Source organism: Macaca fascicularis, chromosome 2 (genome assembly GCF_037993035.2).
Source record: "Macaca fascicularis isolate 582-1 chromosome 2, T2T-MFA8v1.1".
NCBI lineage: Eukaryota > Metazoa > Chordata > Mammalia > Primates > Cercopithecidae > Macaca > Macaca fascicularis.
In genome coordinates this window covers 152,252,362-152,269,297 of record NC_088376.1, presented here as the reverse complement: position 1 = coordinate 152,269,297, position 16,936 = coordinate 152,252,362, and the positions used below count along the sequence as shown (strand labels likewise).

The following is a 16,936-nucleotide window of genomic DNA, read 5'->3' as shown; positions in this document are numbered from 1 at the left end:
TCAGTCGCCAAAAGAAATAGTTATTGTCCATGTCCCTGGACACCAGAAAAGCCTTTTGAAAGTTGAGGAAATAACCTAGCAGACCAGATAGCCAAACAGGTGACCATCTCTTAGCTGTACCACTGGCCTGCTTTGCAGGTAGGTAAAACCTAGGACACACGGAGTTAAATGCAGAATAAACCCGACTTATCTGCACTTCTGTCTAGGTCCTAGGCTCTACACCTAGCACATAATTAAAATCCCAAACTTACAAAGTTTTCAACAAAAGTAAAAGTTAACAGTATAACATGTATTATCCCCACTTCTAATCTTGTGGCCTTAGGCAGTTTAGTCCACAGACATGAAGGAAGTTTGCTTTGGGAAAGAACGATTATCATCTTTGACATTAAAAAAAGGAGAATTGATGTAAAAAGAGTCTTATACGGTAAATTCTTGTCCTAAAGTAAATTAATGGGTTGTTTAAAGAAAGGGATGTTTACAAAAAGTCAGAAAGTTGAGGCATGTCAAAGATTGTCTGTGAAAGTAATGAAAAATGTATTAAAAGGGAATCTATGCAAGAAATGTCGTATAATTTAAAATTAGGCCTCCTGAATGTAAAACGATTGAAGAAACAGTTTACATGCAAGGTGTGTAAGGAAAGTAAAATATACTTTAAATTATTAGGAGGCATAAGAATGTGGATTTTTACCTACATTAAAAGGTTAAAAAAATGTTTTGAAGGTTTATGCAAGTTTTGAAACGTTAATTGTAAAGGAAATTCTTTGTGTGAACATACTGCCTAAAGTGAAAGGGGTATCATCCAGTTTTTCTGTAAATTGAACATTAAAATAAAAGCACAATGTTTTTTTCTTAAAGCACTAACCTGTTCTTTAACAAATTATAAAGGGTTAAAAAGAGTGTATAAAAATCTTACCTTATGGTTAGACATTAAAATTGGATAAATATGTCTACAGGTTTTATTAAAATTGAGTTTAACATTAATAGCACACTGATATAAAGGTGAAATTTAGCTTATTTGGTATAAAAATCATATAGGAAGCACTGTCAAATATAAAATGGTGTTTGGCTTTCTTTGGTCTAAAAACTAATAAAAATAGGTGCTAAAGAGAAGTCAGAAGGAAAATAGATATTGCCAGACCAGAGAGAAATGTTATCCAAACCCCTTATGAGGAAAATCTTGTCCCAACCACATCAAGGGACCCATTGGGGGCCCCAGGGCATGTGTGATGCAGTTCTCAGAGTTTATGGGTTTATGGGTACATAGGAATTTATATCCTGGCCAAACATGTACAGACAGTTGTTTAGTATGACAGAAAAAAAAAAAAACCCACAAAACCTAATAAACCATAAAAGATTACCCCTTGGGGGAAGGAGTCCAGGCTTAAGGCCATTCCAAAGTATCCAAGTTGATTACACAGAAATGCCTCCAATAGGTCGTCTAAAATACTTACTAGTGATAGTAGATCACCTCACTCACTGGGTCAAAGCTATTCCCTTTTCAAATGCAACAGCCAATAATGTAGTCAAAGCCCTAATTGAAAATATAGTGCCCAGGTTTGAACTGATAGAAAATATTGACTCAGGCAATGGAACTCATTTCACCGCACACATAATTAAAAAGCTATCCCAAACATTAGACATTAGGTGGGAATACCATACTCCCTGGCATCTACCTTCATCAGGGAGAGTAGAAATAATAAATCAGACTTTAAAGAACCACTTAACAAAATTGGTTCTGGAGACTCAGTTACCATGGGCCAAGAGCCTTCCTATTGCCCTGCTAAGAATCTGAACTGCCCTGTGGAAAGATATTGGTCTTTCTCCTGATGAGATGCTCTACGGATTGCCTTATTTACACTCCACTGCTGACAATCCTACCTTTGAAACAAAAGATCAATTTCTTAAAAATTATATACTTGGCCTGTCTTCTACTTTCTCTTCTCTTAAAACTAAAGTTCTCTTAGCATAGGCACCACCCCCGGAGCTCCCAGTGCATCAACATCAACCTGAGGATCACGTCCGCATCAAAAGCTGGAAAGAGGAGAAGCTGGAGCTGGCCTGGGAAGGATCTGGCCTAGTGCTCCTAAGTACTGAAACCGTAGACCGGACAGCAGAGAGAGGATGGACCCATCACACCTGAGTCAAGAAAATGCTGCCGCTTCTGGGCCATAGTCCCAGGGGAAAACCCTACCAAACTAAAGCTAAGAAAAATTTAACTCTCTTTCATCTATCCCATTACTCCTTATTTCCTTGTTCTATTACTGACCACCTAGCTATTAATGTAACCAAGTAAATTTTGCCTCAAACTATTACATTTGATGCTTGCCTTGTTATACCGTGTGGAGACTGGCCAAGTCAAAGATAGCTCTCCACTTCAGAAAAGTACGTCTGTCCTTCCAGGCTCTCCTCAGACTGGACACTAGTGAATTGGGATCATTTAGTCTGGGAAGATTTCGATGAAGACCCCAGTGTCAACTGGGAGTCTTGCCCCCCACCCCCAATCCAGAGCTTTTATGCCATAGTTGGTCCAACGTTCTGTAGACCACTAAAGAGCAAGGATGGGCTGCCCCAACCAGTAGTTGTAATTTCCTAAAACCATACATTCATTTTACTAAAGCAACAGCTTCCCCTAACTGTCAGTTAAACCCCTAACTGTAGTGCAATCCAATACAGGTTATTATCCCAAACCCTAAAAATTCTTCCCCTTCTCCAAGCTGGTTCCCTTCTTTAAGTCAGCTTTATGGGGGCTGAGGTTTCAGGAAGAGACTCTATCGGATCCTTTGAAACATGTTTCATTGATCCCCCACCACCTACACCTTCCCCTAAGTCTTCTTCCAAAATCTTTCACAACGAAATGGTTGTTCCACCTCCATCTAATGACAAGACCAAGGTAGCTATTGTAGAAATTAAAGATCTAAAACAAACTTTGGCAACTGAGACAGGATATCAAGATACGAATGCCTGGTTGGAATGGATCAAATATTCCATCCACACTTTAAACAAAAGCAATTGTTATGCTTGTGCGCATAGCAGGCCAGAGGACCAGGTTGTCCCATTTCCACTAGGATGGTCCTCCAGTCGACCAGGCATGGGCTGTATGGTAGCTCTTTTCCAGGATTCCACAGCCCGGGGTAACAAGTCATGCCAAGCTCTCTCTCTGCTATATCCTGAAGTTCGACACCCTGCGGGTCAGCCCCCGAGGGCCATCCAACCTCCGTCTCCCGACATTAAGTTCACTTCATGTCTCTCATGACAAGGGGGAAACTTAGGGTTCCTTGGAGACCTGAAGGGATGAGGTGAGCTTAAGAATTTTCAAGAGCTTACCGATCAATCAGCCCTTTTTCATCCCCGAGCATATGTAAGGTGGTATTGTGGTGAACCTTTACTGGACACTCTGCCAAGTAACTGGAGTGGCACTTGTGCTGTAGTCCAATTGGCTATTCCTTTCACCTTGGCATTTCATCAACCAGAGAGAAGAAAAATGCAACACTGTAAAACAAGAGAAGCTCCTTATGGGTCTTTCGACTCTCATGTTTACTTAGATGCAATTGGAGTCCCACGAGGAGTACCAGATAAAGTTAAATCTCGAGATCAAATAGGATTTGAGTCAATATTTTGGTAGGTGACAATAAAAACATAGATTGGATAAATTACATTTATTACAACCAACAGTGGTTTATTAACTACACTAGAGGTGCTGTTAAAGGAATAGCTGAGCAATTAGTGGCTACTAGCCAGACAGCTTGGGAAAACAGAACAGCCTTAGACATGATATTAGCAGAAAGAGAAGGAGTTTGTGTCATGATTAAAACTCAGTGTTGCACCTTCGTCCCAAACAATACTGCCCCTGATGGAAGTATAACAAAGGCATTGCAAGGTCTAACTGCTCTGTCCAATGAGCTAGCCAAAAACTCAGGAGTAAATGACCCCTTCACATGGTGGCTAGGAAAATGGTTTGGTAAATGGAAAGGAATCATAGCCTCAACTCTTACTTCTCTCACAGCCATAGTAGGTGTACTCATTCTTGTCAGGTATTGTGTCATACCATGCATCCATAGGCTGGTGCAAAGACTCAGAGAGACAGCACTTACTAAAACCTCCCTTGGCCGGGCATGGTGGCTCACACCTGTAATCCCAGCACTTTGGGAGGCTGAGGCAGGTGGATCACCAGGTCAGGAGATTGAGACCATCCTGGCTAACATGGTGAAACCCTGTCTCTACTAAAAATACAAAAAATTAGCTGGATGTGGTGGCGGCTGCCTGTAGTTCCAGCTACTTGGGAGGCTGAGGCAGGAGTATGGTGTGAACCCAGGAGGCGGAGCTTTCAGTGAGTAGAGATCACGCCACTGCACTCCAGCCTGGGTGACAGAGCAAGACTCTGTCTGAAAAAAACAAAACACCCTCCCTTAACTCTCCTCCACCTTATTCCGAGAAGCTTCTTCATTTAGAGAATCAAGCAGAACTAAGCCAACACATGTTAAGGAAGTTTGAAGAGAAAGAACTGTAAAATTCAAGAGGGGGAAAATTGTTAAATACAGTGAGTTCTAACTTTCTCTTCAAATAATAAGTATGTCAGTATGTTCAGTTCTTTGTTCTCCATTTTAAAGTTGAACTTCCTTGTTCTCCTCATCTCCTTGCCCCTAGTTTCAGTAAACAACCTTTTCCACCAGTTCTAATCAGTAGTTCACATCTGTTCCCCTGGTCATCTGCTCTATCCTGAGTCACCCCTGGTCACCTGCTCTGACCTGAGTCACTTTTAGTCACCTGTTCCATAACTATCTTTCCCGCTGAAACTGCTCACCCTGCCACTCTGGTTTATACCCCTGCTCTCTTTAAAATAGCTAATTGGAATTAGCTTAGACTATGCGGGAGACGGAGGCTGGATGGCCCTCGGGGGCTGACCCGCAGGGTGTCGAACTTCAGGATATAGCAGAGAGAGAGCTTGGCATGACTTGTTACCCCAGGCTGTGGAATCCTGGAAAAGAGCTACCATACAGCCCATGCCTGGTCGACTGGAGGACCATCCTAGTGGAAATGGGACAACCTGGTCCTCTGGCCTGCTGTGTGCACAAGCATAACAATTGCTTTTGTTTAAAGTGTGGATGGAATATTTGATCCATTCCAACCAGGCATTCGTATCTTGATATCCTGTCTCAATTGCCAAAGTTTGTTTTAGGTCTTTAACTTCTACAATAGCTACCTTGGTCTTGTCATTAGATGGAGGTGGAACAACTGTTTCGTTGTGAAAGATTTTGGAAGAAGACTTAGGGGAAGGTGTAGGTGGTGGGGGATCAATGAAATGTGTTTCAAAGGATCCGATAGAGTCTCTTCCTGACACCTCAGCCCCCGTAAAACTAATAAGCTCAATTAGAAATGAAACTTGAGATACTCAACTGATATACCACAGAAATACGAAAGATCATCTGAGACTGCTATGAACACATTTATGCACACAAACTAGAAAACCTAGAGGAAATTCCTGGAAACATAAGACCCTCCTAGATTAAATCAGGAAGAAACAGAAACTCTGAACAGACCAATAACAAAAAGTGAGACTGAATTAGTAATTTAAAAATTGCCAACAACTAAAGCCCAGGACATGATGGATTCAAAGCTGAATTCTACCAGACACTCAAAGAAGGATTGGTACCAATCCTACTGAAACTATTCTAAAAAAATGAGAAAGAAGGGAAAGAAGGAATCTGCCCTAAACCATTCTAAGAAGCCAGTATCACCCTGACAGCAAAACCAGGAAAGAACATGACAAAAAAAGAAAACTACAGACCAATGTCTCTGATGAACATAGATGCAATAATCCTCAACAAAATACTAGCTAACTGAATCAAACAGCACATTAAAAAGATAATACATCATAATCAAGTGATTTTCATCCCAGGGATGCAGGGATGGTTCAACATATACATGTCAATAAATGTGATATCACATAAACAGAATTAAAAACAAAAACCATATGATCATCTCAAGAGATTCAGAAAAAGCATTCAACAAAATCCAGCATCCCTTTATGATAAAAACCCTCAACAAACTAAGCATAGAAGAGACTTACCTCAAAATAATAAATGCCATCTATGACAGACCCATAGCCAACATCATACTGAATGGGGAAAAGTTGAAAGCATCCCTGAGAACAGGAACAAGACAAGAACTCCCACTTTCACCACTCCTATCCAACATAGTTCTGGAAGTCCTGGCCAGAACAATCAGACAAGAGAAAGAAATAAAGGGCATCCAAATTGGAAAACAGAAAGTCAAAATATCTGTGTTTGCAGATGATATAACTGTATACCTAGAAAATCCTAAAGACTCCTCCAAAAGACTCTTAGATTTGATGAAGGAATTCAGTGAAGTCTCAGGTTACAAAATCAATGTACACAAATTAGTAACACTGCTATACACCAACAACCACCAAACTGAGAATCAAATCAAGAACTCAATTCCTTTTACAACAGCTGCAAAAAAATTATAATATTTAGGAATACACTTAACCAAGGAAGTGAAAGATCTCTAGAGATTACAAAACACTGCTGAAAGACATCATAGATGACACAAACAAATGGAAACATATCCCATGTTCATGGATTGGAAGAATCAATATTGTGAAAATGATACCTCCCCAAAGCAATCTACAGATTCAATACAATTCTCATCAAAACATCAACATCATTTTTCACAGAATTAAAAAAAAAATCCTAAAATTTAAGGAACCAAAAAAAAAAAAAAATCCCAAATACCCAAAGCAATCCTAAGCAAAAAGAACAAATCTGGAGGCATCACATTACTGAACTTCAAATTATACTACAAGACTGTAGTTACCCAAACAGCATGGTACTCATATTAAAGTACGCACATAGGCTGGGTGTGGTGGCTCATGCTTGTAATTCCAGCACTTTGGGAGGCTGAGGTGGGTGGATCACCTGAGGTCAGGTGTTCGAGACCAGCCTGACCAACATGGAGAAACCCCGTCTGTACTAAAAATACAAAATTAGCCAGGTACAGTGGCACATGCCTGTAATCCCAGCTACTCTGGAGGCTGAGGCAGGAGAATCACTTGAACCTGGGAGGCAGAGGTTGTGGTGAGCCGAGATCATGCCATTGCACTCCAGCCTGGACAACAAGAGCGAAATTCCACCTCAAAAAACAAAACAAACAAAAAAAGAAAGTAGGCACATAGACCAATGGAACAGAATAGAGAACCCAAAAATAAACCCAAACATGTACAGCCAACTCATCTTTGACAAAGCATATAAAAACATTTTAAATTGGGAAATGACACCCTGTTTAATAAATGGGGGTGGGAAAACTGGATAGTCACATATAGAAGAATGAAAATGGATCCCTATCTCTTACCTTATACAAAAATGAACTCCAGATGGATGAAAGATGTAAATATAAGATCTGAAATCATAAAAATTCTAGAAGACAGCATTGCCAAACTCTTCTAGACATCAACCTAGGCAAAGAAAGAATTCATGACTAAGACCCCAAAAGCAAATGCAACAAAAACAAAAAAGGGACCTAATTAAACTAAAAATCTTCTGCTCAACAAAAGAAATAGAGTAAAAAGACAACCCACAGAATGTGTAAAAATATTTGCAAACTACGCATCTGACAAAGAACTAGTATCCAGAATCTACAAGGAACTCAAACAAGAAAAAAATCTCATCGAAAAGTGGGCAAAGGACATGAATACACATTTCTAAAAAGAAGATATACAATGGCCAACACACATATGAAAAAAATGCTCAACATTACTAATCATCAGGGAAATGCAAATTAAAACCACAATGAGATACCACCTTACTCCTGTTAGAATGGCCATTATTAAAAAGTTTCAAAACAATAGATGTTGGCATGGGTATGGTGAAAAGAGAATGCTTATACGCTGCTGATGGGAATGTAAATTAGTACAACCTCTATGGAAAATAGTATGAATATTCCTTAAAGAACTAAAAGTAAGTCTACCATTCAATCCTGCAATCCCACTACTGGGTATCTAACCTAAAGGAAAAAAAGATCATTATATGAAAAAGACACTTGCCACACATATATGTTTACAGCAGCACAATTCACAATTGCAAAGATGTGAAACCAACCTAAGTGCCCATCAACTAATGAGTGAATAATGAAAATGTGATAAATATACACCATGGGGTACTACTCAGCCATAAAAAGGAATAAAATAATGTCTTTTGCAGCAACCTGGATGGAGGTGGAGGCAATTATTCTAAGTGATGTAACTCAGGAATGGAAAACCAAAAACCATGTGTTCTCACTTATAAGCTATGAGTTCATAAAGGCACACAGAATGATATAATGGACTTCAGAGACTCAGAAGGCAGGGAAGAAGGGAGGGAGGAAGGGTGGGGAGAGAGGCTAGGAATAAAAAATTACACATTAGATACAATGTACACTAGCCGAGTATCCGGTACACTGAAATCTCAGAATTCACCACTATATAATTCACCAATGTAACAACAACAACAAAAAAAACCACTTGTACCTCAAAAGCTATTGATATAAAAATTTTTTTTAAAAGTACAGACCAAGGCAACACGTCCTTCACATATAGCCAAGCAGCCTGTGCACTGCACACCCCAGGTGGCACCATACATAGACCAAAAGGTGAAGGAGTTGCTCTTGTGATTGTACAATGCACAGCCTGCACATCCAGACCTGGTATCCCCTCACATAATTCACTACAAATTCCTGATCCAGAAGTCAAGAAGTCTGGGTTTGGACACTGATTTCTCCAGTAACTTACCAAGAGATCTTATGCAAGCGCCATTTCCTCTCTGTGCCAGTTTCCTCTTCTGTAACAGGACTTGTGTCTGAAGTTTCCTCCAGCTATAAAATTCTGTGATTCTACAGAGGCAGATTTCAATTTTTGAAGGACTGTCATACAAAAGATGAAATCAGCTCCCTCACCTGGCTTGAGAGAGAAGAGCCATGAGTTGGGGAGGGATTTAGAGAGGAACAGTATATGCCTCAGTCAGAAAGAAACTCTTCTTCATGATCAGAGTACCCAGCACCCAATGAGGCAGCACTGGGAGTGATGGGTTCCCTGTGGCTGGAGGATTTCAAGTACACTGGGTAAGCACCTGTTAGAGGTGGGCAGTCTCTTCGAGCACGGAGAGTTTATTGTTGCAAAGCTTGGTTCTGCTTTCCTCAGTGCTAGGAGGCACTCAGCTGGGGCCAGGTCTGGTCCACCCCTGCGGATAGTTATTAATGCAATAACCTTGTCGGCTCTGCCTCTCTACCCTTCTTGCAGCTCACACAAGTCCACATTCTCCAAATTAAACTCGGTCCCTCGGGCCGTGCGGGTGTTTACCTTTGCTCTGACAAACAAATCTTTTCATCCTAGAAAGAACTAATAAATTAATAGCCTTACCCAGACCCGGGGTAGGGAGAAGATGGAGCTAGGATGGGAAACCATGCAAAATACTCAAGAGAATTATCCATACAAACACTTCTAGCAGCTCTACTCCAACAACAGCTAATGCTAATTGCAAATCATCCTTATCTAGGCCAGACTGCGGGTCCCCTAGGAATTCCTAGCAACAACAGCTGTGTAGGACTGGTTTAAGTTTCTGCACATGAGGGAAAAGAATCACAGGGTTTCTTTTAAAATCACAACCATTTGTTTTTTCGTTAATTCAGATCAGGTGACCCCAAACAGTGTAGATGGTTGAGGGTGAATTGCATTGCCTTTAAGTTGCGACCACAATTCCATGAGGAATGGCAAGATTTGGCAATTATCCACTAGGGATGATCAATGAGGTGCATTCAGTCAGTCTTGGGAAGGTGGGGTCAGAACACCCCCACTGTTGTTCAAAACACTTCAGTGTTTTGCTCTCACTTCCAACATGAATCAATTTTTAAAAAACCAGCTTGGATGTAGCTCTTAAAGACTTCCAATCAGAAATTTAGCTCAGGGCACTGTCAGAGGCACTCAAATCAGAGCGATTCCATCTCGAGTGAGGGCTAGGAAAATGAGGCTGATAACTTGCTGTGCTGCATTCCCAAAAAGTTAGACATTCCTAGCCTCTAGATGTTTATAGTTAAGGGAACAAATTAATAATGTTTACTAAACAGACCCAGACTTGGGAGTTTCCAGATATTCTGATGTCTGGAGAACAAAGGCATTCCTAATTTTGCTTTAAAAATTATTTTGCTTTAAAAATAGTATTAATTCTTCACACCTGTAATCCCAGCACTTTGGGAGGCTGAGGCAGGGGGATCACAAGGTCAGGACATCAAGACCATCCTGGCTAACACAGTGGAACCCCATCTCTATTAAAAATACAAAAAATTAGCTGGGCATGGTGGCGGGAGCTTGTAGTCCCAGCTACTTGGGGGGGCTGAGGCAGGAGAATGGCGTGAACCCAGGAGGCGGAGCTTGCAGTGAGCCAAGTTGGCACAACTGCACTCCAGCCTGGGTGACAGTGCAAGACTGTCTCAAAAAAGAAATAATAATATTAATTCTTGCAAAATATAGTAATTAAGAAAATTAATGCTTTATGACAAACCCTTGCAGCAGAGCACATCTCCTGAAAATCTTTTTTTAATCATATATATATATATATATGCATTGTACCTAGGGTGGTCGCGTTTCTCCTCTTATGTTCAGGAACGCCCTTCTCTATCCATGAAGTAGCTGTACTTTCATTACTTTCTTAATAAACTTACTTTTACTTTAAACTGCAGACTTGCCTTGGATTCTTTCTTGCATGAGATCCAAGAACCCTCTCTTGGGATCTGGATCGAGACCCCTTTCCTATAACATATTTCTCGTGACCACAGAAGGGCACAAAAATTGCTGATTGAGATTTGGTATTTAATAGCTATGAGCAATAAGATTAGATAGATGTTTTTTGTTTTGTTTTGTTTTTTTGAGATGAAGTCTTGCTTTGTTGCCCAGGCTGGAGTGCAGTGGCATGGCTCACTGCAACCTCCAACTCCCGGGTTCAAGCAATTCTCCGACCTCAGCCTCCCAAGTAGCTGGGATTACAGGTACCCACTACCACACCTAGCTAAGTTTTGTATTTTAGTAGAGATAGGGTTTTGCCATGTTGGCCAGGCTGGTCTCAAATACCTGGCCTCGAGTGATCCACCCAACTTGGCCTCCCAAAGTGCTGGGATTACACATGTGAGCAACCATGCCTGGCAAATGTGTTTATGTTTTGTTGCTGCTATGCCAACTAAATGTGATTGAGAAGCACTAGGATGGAAATCAGGGGACTTTTCTCCTTGCTGTTTTGTTTCATTTTGCACACTAAAAAAACAAAACAAAACACTTACTTCCTTTCTTGGATTTGTGCAAACTGGCTTTGCTCATCTGCTATTGCCCAGAATCTGCTTGCTCTGCTTATTTCCATCTAAATCCTCTTCATTTCCTTGCCTTATTCAATATTTTTTTGTGTTGGAGTCCATGTTGTGGTTTATCTAAGAGTCACAGCTCGGTTATACATTTATTTGTTATTTGGATAATGTGCATCATGTTTGATGAGAGGAAAGGAAGAAAAAGAATTAGACATACTAGATGATCCTTTGATGCAAGCCCCCCTGATTCAGTGGGCATTTTTGGGTGGAGCAGAACCTCCTTCTGTCAGCTCTGAAGGTTCAGATGCGTTGGTCATTTCTCCTTCTAGTCCACCTGAAAGCTGTATTGAGAACCCTTCATCCCATCCTTCTTACCCGTCTAGTCCCACTCTGTACCCACCACTCCCTGAGGAACTTAGCCCAGCAAGTACCACTCATAGTGGAGCCTCCTATCAACCTCCAACAGGAAACCTTTGTCCACTTAACGAGGTGGCGAATGGGGAAGAAGGCACTGTGAGAGTACATATCCCCTTTTCTGCCTGATGTGGCTCTATATAAAGAGAAGTTTGGTCTTTTCTCTGAAGATCCAGGAAAATTCATAGATGAGTTTGAGAAATTAACTCCAACCTATAGTTTAACTTGGCAGGATTTTCATGTTTTGTTGTTTCTGTGTTGTACAGTGGAAGAGAAACAACGTGTTTTGGGGACAGCTAGGGTCCAGGCAGATAAGGAATTGGCTCACAACCTGAACCATAATATATATGGCAGGAGGTATAGCAGTTCCAGATCAAGATCCAGAGTGGAAGTATCAAAGGGCCAGTGAGGACTTGGGGAAGAGAGCTCATATGGTCACTTGTTTATTGGAAGGGATGAAGAAATATATGAAAAAGCCTGTTAACTATGCAAAGGTTAAGGAAGTTTCTCAGGGTAAAGATGAGAATCCAGCTTTGTTTCAAAAGCATTTAGTTGAGGCAATCAGGAAATATACTAACACTGATTCTGCTCCAAAGGAAGGACAAACCCTTTTGGGAGAACATTTTATAACCCAGTCTGCCCCTGATATCTGTAGGAAACTACAAAAAGCAGCTATGGGTCCCCAAACTCCTATGGAACAGCTTTTGGATTTGGCATTTTTAGTTTTTAATAACAGGGACAAACCAGAGGAAGCAGAAAGAATAAAATGGACCTCCCCCAAGGTGCAGCTCTTGGCTGCAGCCTTAAGCTGCAGATTAGGGATTCCTGGGCTGGAGCTGATGGGGCTGCCCTCCTGACTCTTGGCCTGAACAAGGGAAGCTGAAAGGTGGGAAGCCCAAAGCTGGACGTCTGAGTCACCGTGCCTTGTGCATAAATCAGTGTGCACCCTGTAAGAAAAGCGGTCATTGGAAGAGGGATTGCCCAGCACTCCAGAGGGAGCCATTGGCACCTGAATCAATAATGGCCAAAATAGCCAGACAAACCCAAGAGTGACAGGGGTCCAAGGCCTTCTGCCACAGTTCCTGTCAGACAACTAGCCAAATCTCTGGAGAAGCCTCGGTAACCTTTGATGTGGCAGGTAAGAATATTAACTTCCTTCTGGACTGCTTACTCTGTTTTGGCCCATTATAATGGGCCTCTGTCACCCAAAAACTGTATGGTCACAGGGTAGATGGACAAGCCCATAGACACCATTTGACCTATCCTTTAAGCTGTTCTTCAGAGACTTTGGTTTTCTCACATGCCTTTCTTATCATGCCTGAGTGCCCCACCCCTTCGTTGGGAGGGGATTTGATGACTCAGCTGCAGACAGTGGTATCTTTCAGAAATCACAAGGCAGACACAGGAACTACTCCTCCTCCTTTCCTGTGATAAGGGAGGAAAGTCAATAGGGGACGTATCTACTTTACCTATTGGAGTAATCTCCCAAGTAGATCCTACAGTATGGGACGCTATTATATGTTTCCCCAGTTTACATCCAACTTAAGCCTAGTGTCCCATACCCCTGGAAGAGACAATACCCCTTAAAGCCAGAGGCACAAAGAGAGGTCCAACCATTAATAGCTAAGTTTTTGCAGTTTGGGTTGCTAAGGCCCTGTAAGTCTCCTTGTAATACGCCAGTCTTACCAGTTAAAAAGTCAAAGCCAAATAGAGACTATAAATTTGTTCAAGATCTTCAAATTGTCAATGAGGCTGTCATTCCCATACATCCTATAGTGCCCAGTCCCTACCTGCCATTAGCCAAGGTCCTTGGGAATGCCAAGATCTTAAGGATGCCTTTTTTCCCCCATTCCAGTACACCTGATTCACAATTCATTAAGTGGACTGATCCTGATAGTCATTTAGTTTTTCAATTAATTTGAACAGTTCTTCCTTAGGGTTTTAGGGACAACCCTCATCCATTTGGAAATGCACTGGCTAGAGAATTAAAGATGTTACAATTAAATAAGGGCAGTATTATTCAATATGTAGATAATCTGCTGATTGTTAGCCCAACCAAAAGAAACTCAAATGAAAATACCACCATGTTGCTAAATTTTCTGGGAGCTAATGGGTATAAGGTTTAGACACATAAAGCCCAGATTTCAACTCAAGAGGTTAAACACTTACGATATGTCCTAACCCCTGGCACCTGGGCAATAGCGTCAGAATGAAGGGAAGCTACCTTGGACATTCCAGAACCCCAAACTAAAAAGCAGCTGTGGGCTTTCCTAGGGATGGCAGAATTCTGCCATTTATGGGTGGCTGGATGTGGGCATATAGCCAAGCCTTTATATGAGGCTCTAAAAGGAGCAGATGTAAATCCTTTTGAACAGGATAATAACTGTAAACAGGCTTTTAATGCTCTCAAGGAGAAACTGGGATCAGCTCCAGCCCAGGAATCCCTAATCTTGTTAAGCCATTTTTCCTTTATGTGCGTAAAAAACAAGGAAGCACCCTAGGTGTCCTTGTACAGAAGTTAGGAGATATTCCCTGACCAGTGGCATATTTTTCTAAGCAATTAAACCATGTCCCTTTGGGATGGCCTGGATGCCTCAGGGAAGTGGTAGCAACTGCTCTTTTAGCAGATGAAGCCAATAAACTGGTTTTAGGACAACATCTGGATGTTTTAACCCCACACTAAGTACAAGGAGTCCTAGAAGCTAAAGGACACCAGAAGATGACGGGGGACGTTTATTAAAATATCAGGCTTCGTTGCTAGGCACTCCTAATATAATACTTAAAGTATGCCAAACTTTGAATCCACCTACCTATTTGAATCCACCTACCTATTTGAATCCACCTACCCTAGATCATTCTTGTATACAAGTTATGGAGAGAGTTTACTTTACCATCTGGATTTAAAGGATGAGCCTCTAGATAATCCTGAGGTAGAATGGTTTACAGATACAAGTAGCTTTGTGCACTAGGGAAACAGGAAAGCTGGGTATGCTGTTGTCAGTCAACATGAGGTAATTGAATCCCGGGCCTTACCAGCTTCTACCTCAGCTCAAAATGCAGAATTAATAGCTATTACTAGAGCCCTGCAATCGGGAAAGGACTTAAGAATTAACACACTGATTCTAAGTATACCTTTCTGGTACTTCATGTTCATGCTGCTACCTGGAAGGAACGGGGACTCCTAACTGCTAAGGGTTCCCCTATAAAACATCATTTAAAAATTCTGAATCTGTTGAATGCTATTTTGCTGCCCAAGAAAGTAGCTGTAATCCATTGCAGAGGACATCAAAAAGGAGACTCTAGTGTGGCTAAGGGAAACTCCTTTGCAGATGCAGCTGCTAAGGCAGTAGTGTTAAAGGAGCCAGTTGAACTTGTCGGCATGTTAGTGCCCTCAGCCATGGTAATGACAGAACTCATACACTAAAGAGGAATGACAATGGGCTAAAGGTCAGGGTTTAATTTTCAAGATCCTTTTGTCTGGCTTATCAATAACAACAAACTGTTAATATCAGGTGCTAATCAGTGGAAAACAGTTAAGCATTTGCATGACTTTACTCATTTGGGAAGAGATTCCCTGTGTCAATTCATGTCTCAGCTTTTTATAACAAAAGGCTTACTTAAAATAGTAAAGCAGGTAACTCAGGCCTGTGAATTCTGTGCCCAGAATAACCCAAATAACCAATCTTTATCTCCTCCTCTAGTAAGGCCTGTTCAGCGTAGGGCAACATACCCTGGTAAAGACTGGCAAATAAATTATACTCAAATGCCCCCATGTAAAGGGTTTAAATATTTATTAGTATTTGTTGACACTTTTACCGGTGGGATTGAGGCTTTTCCTACCCAGTCTGAAAGGTCAATTGAGGTTTCTAAACTCCTGCTAAAGGAAATAATTCCTAGACTTGGGCTGCCTAAGAGCTTACAGAGTGATAATGGTCCATCTTTCACAGCAACAATTACCCAAAACATATTTTCAGCCTTAGAAATTCAATACCACCTTCACTTGGAGTGGAGGCCACAGTCTTCAGGGAAAGTAGAAAGAGCTAATCAAACTCTAAAAAGAACTCTTGAGGACTAAATTGCAGCTCTGGACAGAGCAGCATACAGGCTTGCATTGTGAATTTTAGCTCCAGATCTACTGCAAGAACAAACCAGCAATCCTGAGAGCACCCACAGTCCCTCTGAAGGAAGCACTGCTCCTGCAGGACCTGGGAGACACCCCAAATCCTGTGAGTGCCCCAACTGCAGAAGTGGGAAAGGGAGACGCCCCTCTCCCGAACACACACCCCCACTGGAGAAGCTGAAGTTCTGTTTGTGGGAGAAGTTTCCGACTTTACCTGGAGCTGAGTCAAGTTAGAGAGCTGAGCAAAATACAGGGGTAGAGGAAGCAGCAGAAAGGTCCTAGGAGCTCACTGGTCCCCAAACAGCCCATTCCTGCCTGACACCACAGGGATCCATCGGAAGGGTGGCCAGAGGAGCAGGGGCTAAAACTCCGCAGGGAGAAGGAATTCTCTAGCTGAGCTTTGTAACCATTTGAACAGGGCAAGAAGCCTCCTGGCAAGAACTCGGGGGAGGGCGCGAACCTGGCAGACTTCACAGGCAGGGGGAAGAACTAAAGCCCTTTCTCTCTTGGCTGGGAGGCGGAAAGCTTCTGGCCAGTTTTCATGCCCGTTTTGCCCTCTGCCTGGAAACAGACTCGGGGCCGTTGGGGGACACACAGTGGGAGTGAGACTGGCCCTTCTGTTTGCTTGGGAGCTGTGCGAGTCTTGTCATTGCTGGCTTTCCCCCACTTCCCTGACAATCTGCATGACTAAGCAGAGGCAGCCATAATCCTCCTAGGTACACAACTTCAGTGACCTGGGAATCTCACTTCCATCCCCCACAGCAGCCACAGCAAGACCTGCCCAAGGAGAATGTGACCTCAGACACCTCTAGCCCCACCCCCACCTGATGGTCCTTTCCTATCCACCCTGGTAGCAGAAGACAAAGGGCATTTAAGGAAAGCAGCACCTCCTGGCAGGAGGCCAACCAGCATAAAAATAGAGCATTAAAACACCAAAGCTGAGGACCCTCATGGAGTCCATTGTATCCTCTGCAACCTCCACCAGAACATGCACTGGTATCCATGGCTGAGAGCCCCATAGATGGTTCACATCACAGGACTCTTTGTAGACAACCCCCAATA

The 16,936-nt window shown here is 42.0% G+C and overlaps 1 protein-coding gene across 5 annotated transcripts in view; it reads right to left on the bottom strand.

The window, feature by feature from the left end:
* Nucleotides 1-16,269, bottom strand: part of LOC123571792 (tetra-peptide repeat homeobox-like protein) — a 93,563-nt gene extending 77,294 nt beyond the window's left edge. Inside the window, exons 1-3 of one of the 5 annotated variants that reach the window (XM_065539030.2) lie at nt 16,089-16,269; nt 8,783-8,950; nt 7,369-7,471 (exon numbers count right to left, since the gene is read on the bottom strand). The gene's annotated coding sequence lies outside the window, so the exon portion shown is untranslated. The remainder of the gene's footprint in view (nt 1-7,368; nt 7,472-8,782; nt 8,951-16,088) is intronic. The other 4 variants (XM_065539031.2, XM_045385703.3, XM_074033050.1 and 1 more) reach the window with 4 other exon arrangements.
* Between the last annotated feature and the right edge of the window lie 667 nt (nt 16,270-16,936).